The following is a 9,925-nucleotide window of genomic DNA, read 5'->3' on the forward strand; positions in this document are numbered from 1 at the left end:
GCCTGTATATTTTGTGTTGTGATTGAGACTTTTCTCCTCGAGGAAAACCTTGCCAAACGAACCAAGGCGAGTATGGCGATCAAGTGATTTCCGTGTAAGAAGGCACGAAACGACTTCACGGCTTGCTGACCTCTGATTGGCCAGAAAAACACAAAGAATTTCTGGCACCAATCAGAATTGAGGATTACCTCTGCTGCTTGGGATTGGTCTGGTAAGAACTTGTCCCCAGGGGCTCTTCTCGCCGTACTATGTTTTTCTTCGTCGCCATTTTCTTTCGCTCGTTTTTGACTTTCCCTTGCCTCCGCGATCTGCCCCTGGGTCTCCGAGGATGCAGTCAAGCTTGACTTGCCTCTGCTCGGGTACTCCGGTTTCCCCTCTCCTCAAAAAACAACATTTGACTTGATTTGCGTTGATTGTTAATTTCAGTTTACAGTGTCCTCAATAAGTGCTCCAGCGCTAGAACGACTAGACACTTAAATAAAGTTCCTTTCCTTTTTTCTTTTAGTTCTGTTCTAGTTCTGTCACACGTTCAATAGAACTTTTGCTTTCCTATTTTGAAGTTTGACCAGAACCCTGCTCGTAATCCTTGACAAACTACATAAGGACATTCTTGTGCATAACTGTCTTTCCTGACCACCTTGTAGCTTTGTCCCTCCCATTCCCAATGCAGTTAATGTTGATCCCCAACTGAGCTGATGGCTGGCTTTCACATGAACTTCATTTGTTCACATTTCTTGATACTTTCTTAATAATTCTAGCCGCCTTAATATGTATGCATTCCATCTCCGGAAACATTGCACTTGGACAATTTCCCTATACCCTAACTGCATACATAATCTTAGGTATTACTGTTTTAAAGTATATACTTGCTTCAAATAACTTACTTGGTAGATTTTGACGTTTTTTAAAGCATTTATCTGCTCAGCATAGGATTTGCTTAATATATCAATGTGCTGCCTCCACGGTAACCTCTTGTCCAGTGTTACTCCTAGGCACTTGGTTAAATTTTCATAATTTGAATTCTAAAAATTAGAAAAAAAATTGAAAATTTCACTATTAAAATAGTGGAGCTGACGCATTCTCGTCCCAGGAGTCCGCTTTTCTTTTAGTCAGCACAAATAACACGGACTCTGGCCACAACCAAAAGCAGCAACTCCGCAATTAGAAATTTCAAACAATAACGGACATCAACGGTTACAACAATATACCACTACCGTGACTGCGCCTATTTTTGGCTGTGGCAATTGTAAGCTTTTCTGGCCGGTCGTTATTTCTGGCTGTTCGTTCGTATACAGGATCCGAAATAATTAATGCCCATACAACAAAAGAACAAAGCGAGCATAATACTTAATTAGCAAGGCCTAATCGGATTAACAATGGTTCTCTTATCCTCCGCCATTTTAGTCCGGTAATGAAAGTCTACCCTAATTTCTAGACAGGATAGACAGCTGTTTACAATATTGTAGACAGTGTCGATAGCTGTTCCCAGTGTGGGCTGCAGTGTAGATAGTGAATACAGTAAACACCCGCATATAAGAGCCTAGAATTTAAGAACCTGTTAGGCTAAACATTTCACTTTAGACTCCCTTTACATAAGAACCTGGTTCGCCTAAAAATTAAAATATTCTTATTTTAGGAACAAATTGCACTTTAAACTGCACAGATCTTGTTCAAAACTTATTTTTCATGGTTATAAAATATAAAAGTATCAGCGTCCTCATCAGTGGAAATCAGTCCTACCATGTGATAGATATCTTTTGTGGAAATAAGGACTATTTTAAGAACCTAGATAGCCTAAAACTACTGTACCGATTTGACAAGAACCCTTTTAGCCTAACTTGGAAAAATCTAGGTTCTTTAATATATGGGGGTGTTTCCTGCATAGTCAGGTAGATGAATGTTTCCAATACAGACATTGTAGACAAGTCATTTTAGTATACATGAACAGTAACCTGCACTTTCCCTATATTTGCATATTCAAAAATAGCGTATGATGAAATACGACCCCTGCTCACTGTTGCATCAAAATAAGACCGAAAGCGAAAGCGAAACGCTGCTAGGGAAAAGCGCGACAAAATAAACAACAGATGCCCCAGAAGATTCAGTTTGTATAATTCAGTTTGAATTGCTGCTGTACACAAGATATCCCACTCTTGGCTTCTTTTTTGTCGACGTGAGGAAAAAACACAACTTCTTTCCACGGTGCTTTCACAACGCAATTATCAGTCGACGAAATGTACTTCCGCGTTTCCCTTCCTTTTGTCGCAGCGTTATGTCTCTGCTTCCATCTTGTTTCTCTTTCTCGTGCCATCGCTGTTCCAGAAGGATGCAAAGAGGTGGCTAGCTATGCAATGAAGTACGGAGTGCCACAAACCTTAACCATCGATTTGAAGCTCGTGTCGAACATCATCAGCTGTCTTAAAGACCTGCACAAGTTATATAAAACTACAGACTGGAAATCCATTCAAAGGTTGATTCCAGGTGAGGTAAAAGATGTCATTCGTAATGTCCCAAATCTATGGAAAAGAGGTCAGGCCATCGCGAAAGAAAGTCAAGGAATGTCTCTGGTGTCGTTGTATTTGGTTTATCAGGCAATGGACATCCACGACCGGGCAATGAGCTTGCAAATGGACCACAAGATGAACAGGAAAGAATTTCAATGGCTGCAAGAGGAACTGCAATCCGTTATGTATGTGATACACAATGACATCTCACCAATTCCCGGAAACCACAAGACAGAAAGAATGTCAGAGATTACAAAAGAAGTTATTGAAAAGTTAAATCGCCTCCATACAGAACTGAAACAACTGTTTCGAAGAATTCACACTGATATGAAGGACGCTCAAAGCAATAAAAGATGGGCTGCTTTTATCGGAGTTAGTTCCGTATTAGTGACACCGTTGTTCGGAATTGCACCAGCAGTCGTTTTGCCAGGGATTGCTGGTATCATAAGCCTATATTCTCACTTTAATCTCGAGGATTCCATCCGACAGCTGGAAATCTTGCAAAATGAAGTAGAAAACGTGCGCGTTGAAATCCAAGAATATAAGTTTTTCCTCAATGAAAGAATTTAACATCTGCTGTGATTCTCTCAAGTTTTCACTTCATGATTCTTGTATACTTGTACACTTGTATACTTGTATATGTTACTACACTGTCCCTGTTACTGTTCCGGTTACAACAAACAAAGGAGCCGTGGAAGGGACGAGTAGCTGCTGGACAAAATGGAATCAGACAGGAAAAAGTCAAATTTGAAAAAGCAAACAACACCAGGATTGGAACGAATCGACGATTAGGAAAGATGGAATTAGAACGTATCTTACTAAAGAATCAGCAGAATTAGGAAGTACTTCACTAAAGAATCAGCAGCAGTTGTTGTTCACGCATTTGTCACATCGAAACTAGATTACTGTAATGCATCATTACTATGGCCTGCCTAAATATCAGTTCCAAAGTTTGCAGTATGTATAAAACACGGCGGCTAGAGCTGTGTTGCAAATGAGTAGGTTTCAACATATTACATCTGTTTTGTGCGAGCTTCACTGGCTGCCGATTCAATACCGTATTATTTTCAAGATTCTGCTTTTGGTGTATAAATCAATGAATGGGATATCGCCTAGCTATTTAGATCAGAAACTACATTAGCGTTCTCACACTAGAACATTGATGTCTGTTAGTAATGAACCTTTAATGTAGCCTAGGTCGTATACCAAGACCTATGGAGACAGAGCATTCGCTGTTCATGCACCAAGGGAATGGAACTTAATACCCTATGAAATTCGGAAGTCTATACACCATCTCGAGTTTTAAGAGATCACTTAAGACGTACTTGTTTACTAAATTTAGTAATAAAAGATCATTGATTCTATAGATTTGCATAGATTGCTTTAGTTTTAATTTTTCCTTATTTTAATCATTGTAAATATAACAGAATATGGTTGTAAATTTGTAAATATTTATTAATTAATTATAGGGTGGGAATTGTATGCATTTTAACATTTTAAATATGGTGAAACTGACAACAAAGGCAACACTTTAATGCATCATTTGAAACTTACATTGTATGGTAAAGATTAATAATTTATTTTAAAAATACCTTCTTAAACGAATACGAGTTGCGGGATCAAAATAAAACGAAAACCCTACCCAAGTGGAAAAATATTTGTCAAGGAGTGCCACGTGACCAGCCGCAACCAGGGTCTCTTTCCCAACGCCAATGGAGACCCTGGAAACGAGGTTGCCAGCCAACCAGAAATCTTGCAGTAACATAGCGTTTACGTTGCTAAGCAACGTAGACGCAAAAATTTCAAATCGTGACGGTGCTTTTCGACCGCTTCCACGACCGCCCACGGCCGAGTGCCTCCAGAATTGGTTGACTAGAATGAAGACTCCAAAATAAGGTGAGACACTTAGGGATCACTTAGGTTTGTGTATATAAGGGCAAACTATCTTACTAAAGTTTAATCAAGTGAAAAAAAGCTGTGAAAAGAGTGCCACCAGAACAATTTATGAAAGCTAACCATTTCGAGCAAGTGCTTAACCCTAATCACTAGAGATCAGTGCCTAACCCAGCAGTTATTCTCTGCCTAAACAGTGTTGTTTATCTGCTAAAGCGGGTTAACACTGAGGTTGTCAGGTATTGCCTCATTAACGTGTCACGAAGTGTCTCAACTTATTTTGGAGTATCCATTCAAGTTATAAACCTCCAGAATTTAGCCGAATTTCTCCCGCTTTCAAACGTCGCTCGCGTCCCAGCCTTGGGCACGTGAGAATAGACGGTTAAAGAGCTTTATTTATCTGGCTGTCCATAAAATGGATTTTCCCTTTTTCCCTGGGGGGTGGGGGGGGGGGGTACTGCCATATATGGGTTATATAGGTGTGTGCCGCTGTGAAGGGTATGGTTTTCAAGCAGTTTACTCTAGCATAGGGTATATAAATCAGAGCGTTTGAGTCTACAATAGGGTATCATTTTTCACGAAACTGACCAGTTGGTTAAAGATTTTATCTAGACTAAGGAAACCAGGAATTGCTACTCAAAAATATAAAAAAAATGAAATCGGCAAGTTTAAATTGTCACGACTCAGCCTCAACAGCGTTGATAGATGACTATCATAAAACGCTACTGGATATTATTAACTGTCAAAAATCGAGATTCAGACGGAAATCGGTGGTATTAATACTGGTTGAAATTAAACAATTTATTGTCTTGAATGTGTACGTACGTGCTTGGCATTGCTGGACAAGTATAAATAAATCCTTTTTTAAGAAAGAAGTGATTGTGGTATGAGGTTCTGTTTTGGCTTTGCTTTAGACTGTGATAGTGACCTCAGTTTCTGGAAAACAGCTACTCTAGGATAGGAGTGATTTGGAGAGTTTACTCGAGTATAGAGTAGCAAAATCCAGCTGAAACTAGCTCTGGTATAGGCTAAGGGTTCCAGGGTCCCAACGGCACATCCCCACCCAGAACTTTCTCAAGTACCCTCCCCCCCCCCCCCGGGCATTTTTCTCGATCAGTTGAATCGGCCGTTACAACTGTCTCAAATAACGTGACGTCACGCGCTCTCGCATCCTCCAGGCGTCCGCAAGGCGTCTGCCGGCGTCTGCCGGGGAAGCAAAATTTTACTGAACAAAATTTTTTAGAGACATTTTTGCTTCCGCAACAAATGTTGCCTAGGGCCGCAAACAGGGAAACATTTGCTTCCGCGACAATGTTTCTGCAACATTGTTTCATCGTTTGCGGGCGCCCTTAGGGTTGTCTGGCTGCGATGTTAGGTTGAATCGTTCCTGAACAGAACTGGCTTCACGACTGTTTACAAGAACACCAGTATGAACAAAGACCAGAGGTTTAGCACAAAAACAATGGATCTGATCTAACGCAAAAGGCTTTACAATTAGTAACTATAAAAGGGAACTAAAAGTTTTTTGTTTGAGCCCTTGAACTAATCCTTTGCATCGTGACCTATCAATTTACTATTATTAATTTTGTGTTTGTTTCAAATTTATTATTCTGCTAGTAGTCTCTACTTTTGAGTAAAATAATTTAAGTTTTTTCTTTTGAGGCTACTCGCTTTGGCTCTTCTGACTGGGTGCTGGTCGTTCATATACCGGTTTCGAAATCATTAATGTCCATAAAACAAAAGAACAAAGCGAGCATAATACTTAATTAGCAAGGCCTAATCGGATTAACAATGGTTCTCTTATCCTCCGCCATTTTAGTCTGGTAATGAAAGTCTACCCTAATTTCTAGACAGGATAGATAGCTGTTTACAATACTGTAGACAGTGTCGATAGTTGTTCCCAGTGTGGGCTGCAGTGTAGATAGTGAATACAGTAAACACCCGCATATAAGAGCCTAGAATTTAAGAACCTGTTAGGCTAAAAATTTCATTTTAGACTCCCTTTACATAAGAACCTGGTTCGCCTAAAAAATTAAAAATATTCTTATTTTAGGGAGTAACCTTAAAATTTCAAGCGACTAGAACAAATTGCACTTTAAACTGCACAGATCTTGTTCAAAACTTATTTTTCATGGTTATAAAATATAAAAGTATCAGCGTCCTCATCAGTGGAAATCAGTCCTACCATGGGATAGATATCTTTTGTGGAAATAAGGACTATTTTAAGAACCTAGATAGCCTAAAACTACTGTACCGATTTGACAAGAACCCTTTTAGCCTAACTTGGAAAAATCTAGGTTCTTTAATATATGCGGGTGTTTCCTGCATAGTCAGGTAGATGAATGTTTCCAATACAGACATTGTAGACAAGTCGTTTCAGTGTACATGAAGAGTAACCTACACTTATTCAAAAATAGCGTATGATGAAATACGACCCCTGCTCACTGTTGAATCTAAATAAGACCGAAAGCGAAAGCGAAACGCTGCTAGGGAAAAGCGCGACAAAATAAACAACAAAGAGTATATCAGATTCGTTCGATGCCCCAGAAGATTCAGTTTGTGTAATTCAGTTTGAATTGCTGCTGTACACAAGACATCCCACTCTTGGCTGCTTTTTTGTCGACGTGAGGAAAAAACACAACTTCTTTCCACGGTGCTTTCACAACGCAATTATCAGTCGACGAAATGTACTTCCGCGTTTCCCTTCCTTTTGTCGCAGCGTTATGTCTCTGCTTCCATCTTGTTTCTCTTTCTCGTGCCATTGCTGTTCCAGAAGGATGCACGAAGGTGGCTAGCTATGCGAAGTATTACGGAGTGCCACAAACCTTTACCATCGATTTGAAGCTCGTGTCGAACATCATCAGCTGTCTTAAAGACCTGTACAGGTTACATGAAACTACAGACTGGAAATCCATTCAAAGCTTGATTCCAGGTGAGGTAAAAAATGTCATTCGTAATGTCCCAAATCTATGGAAAAGAGGCCAGGCCATCGCGAAAGAAAGTCAAGGAATGTGTCTGGTGTCGTTGTATTTGGTTTATCAGGCAATGGACATCCACGACCGGGCGATGAGCTTGCAAATGGACCACAACATGTACAGGAAAGAGTTTCAGTGGCTGCAAGAGGAACTGCATCCCGTTTTGTATGTGATACATAATGACATCTTACCAATTTCGGGATACCTCGAGACAGAAAGAATGTCAGAGATTACAAAAGAAGTTATTGCAAAGTTAAATCCCTTTCAAACTCAACTGAAACAACTGGTTCGAATAATCCACCCTGATATTAAGAGAGCTCAGAGCAACAAATTATGGTCTGCTTTTATCGGATTTAGTTCTATACCTGTATTCGTGACATCGTTAATGTTTGGAAATGTACCAGGAGCTATTTTATCAGTGATTGCTGGTACAATAAGCCTGTTTTCTCACTTTGTTCTCGATGATACCATCCGACAGCTGGAAACCTTACAAAATGAAGTAGAAAGTGCGTGCATTGAAATCCAAGAATATCAATTTTTCCTTCAAGAGAATTTAACAGAAGCTATGATTCTCTCAACTTTTCACTTCCTGATACTTCTATACTTGTACACTTGTATACTTGTATATGTTACTATACTGTCTCTGTTACTGTTCCGGTTAGAACTAACAAGGCGCCGTGGAAGGGACGAGTACTTGCGGGACAAAATGGAATTGGAAAGGAAAAAGTCGAATTTGAGAAAGCACACAACACCCGGATTGGAACGAATCGACGATTAGCAAAGATGGCGTCTTTTTCCAAGTAGATAAATGGCAAACTGCAGGCATTAATTTGTCCGACTCTTTGTGACAACTAGAGACCAAGAGGTCGATCTCAATAACTATGGGAAAGAGTGGGAGGAAAACTGAGATTGTACGCCAAAATGACGGAAGAAATCTGGCGACAAGTGCTTACTTTTCGTTGGTTACACATTATTTCCTCCACGACGTTTTTTTTTAGAAAGAAAGGATTGCGTGACGAGTCGAAAAATTGTTTCCTGAGAAGGCCAACACCCACAACGCAGTGTTCAGCTTTCTCGCACCTGCACAGGAAAGAAAGAATTATACAGGTGTACAAGACCGTTGGCAGAGGCCCTGACAGGAAGGGGTGGGGGGGGGGGGGGAAGTCCCGTGTGGCTTGTCTGCATTTTAAAATCACTTGTGTCGGCGGGGTTTAATCGGCTCATTCTCGGCTTTGACGTCACTGTCGGAATTTTGCTGGGAAAGGATGTCTTTTGTCAGAATTTCATTTTATGTGCTGTCGCTACTTTTTGGGCCATGTCGCTTGTCGGAATTTACCTTGTCAGGGCCTCTTGACAGATTGTACCAAGTTGTACATGTAGTATAAAGTTTAACGATGGATTCGTACCTTAAATTCTTTGTTCGGTTTTTTTCCCTTCAAAATTTAGAAGTTTTGTTGTAAATACTGATCCGGTTTTAAAAATTTTGGTATAAAGTTGCAGCGATTTTGAAAAGTCAGCAATGGCAGACAACGTGACATGACGTTATTTGAGACAGTTGTAACGGCCGATTCAATTGATCGAGCAAAATGTTCCATAAAAAACTTCAAAACGTGACGGTTCTTTTCGACCTCTTCCACGACCTCCCACGGACGAGTGCCTCCAGAATTGGTTATGACAAGAATGGATACTCCAAAATAAGGTGAGACACTTAGGTTTGTGTATACAAAGTGCCAAAAGATCTTACTAATCAAGTTTTAAAATATCTGCGAAAAGAGTGTCACCAGAATAATTTATGAAAGCTAACCATTTCGAGTAAGTGCTTAATCCTAATCACGAGACATACTACCTAACCCAGCAGTTATTCTCTGTCTAAACAGTGCGTGTTGTTTATCTGCTAAAGCGGGTTAACACTCGGGTTGTCAGGTATTGCCACGTAACGTGTCACGAAGTGTCTCACCCTATTTTGAAGTATGCATTCCATTCGTAACCCTCCAGAATTGAGCCGAATGTCTCCCACTTCCAAAGGTCGCTCGCCTCCCAGCCTTGGGCACGTGAGAATTCGATAATTTTGCTAGCATCGCTCCAAAAATCATCGCATTTACAGGGCTCTGCAACCTCGAAATCCTGCTCGATTTTCAAGCTTCTTTCAAGTTTTTGCCAATGCTATATGATCAGGAGGACATCATTGGTCGATCATTGGAATGTGATCAAAATCAAATCAACCAATCAAGAAATCAAGAGACAAATTTTTCAATCTGAGCTTTTTGATGACGCATGAGATCTGAAGGGGAAAACGAAACCTCCCGAAAACCCAACAAATCACTCGGGACATCGCAGAGATTAGTCGGTGAGAGAGCTTTATTTATCTGGCTGTCCATAAAATGGATTTTCCAAAAGAAACGTGGCGATTTGAAGTTTTTATGGAACATTTTTCTCGATCAGTAGAATCGGCCGTTACAACTGTCTCAAAATAACGTGATGTCACGCGCTCTCGCCTCCTCGAACAAACGAGGGTGACCCGAAAACACTGACCCCGGGTCCACGGACTGCCTT

The sequence above is a fragment of the Montipora foliosa genome, chromosome 11 (genome assembly GCF_036669935.1).
Source record: "Montipora foliosa isolate CH-2021 chromosome 11, ASM3666993v2, whole genome shotgun sequence".
NCBI lineage: Eukaryota > Metazoa > Cnidaria > Anthozoa > Scleractinia > Acroporidae > Montipora > Montipora foliosa.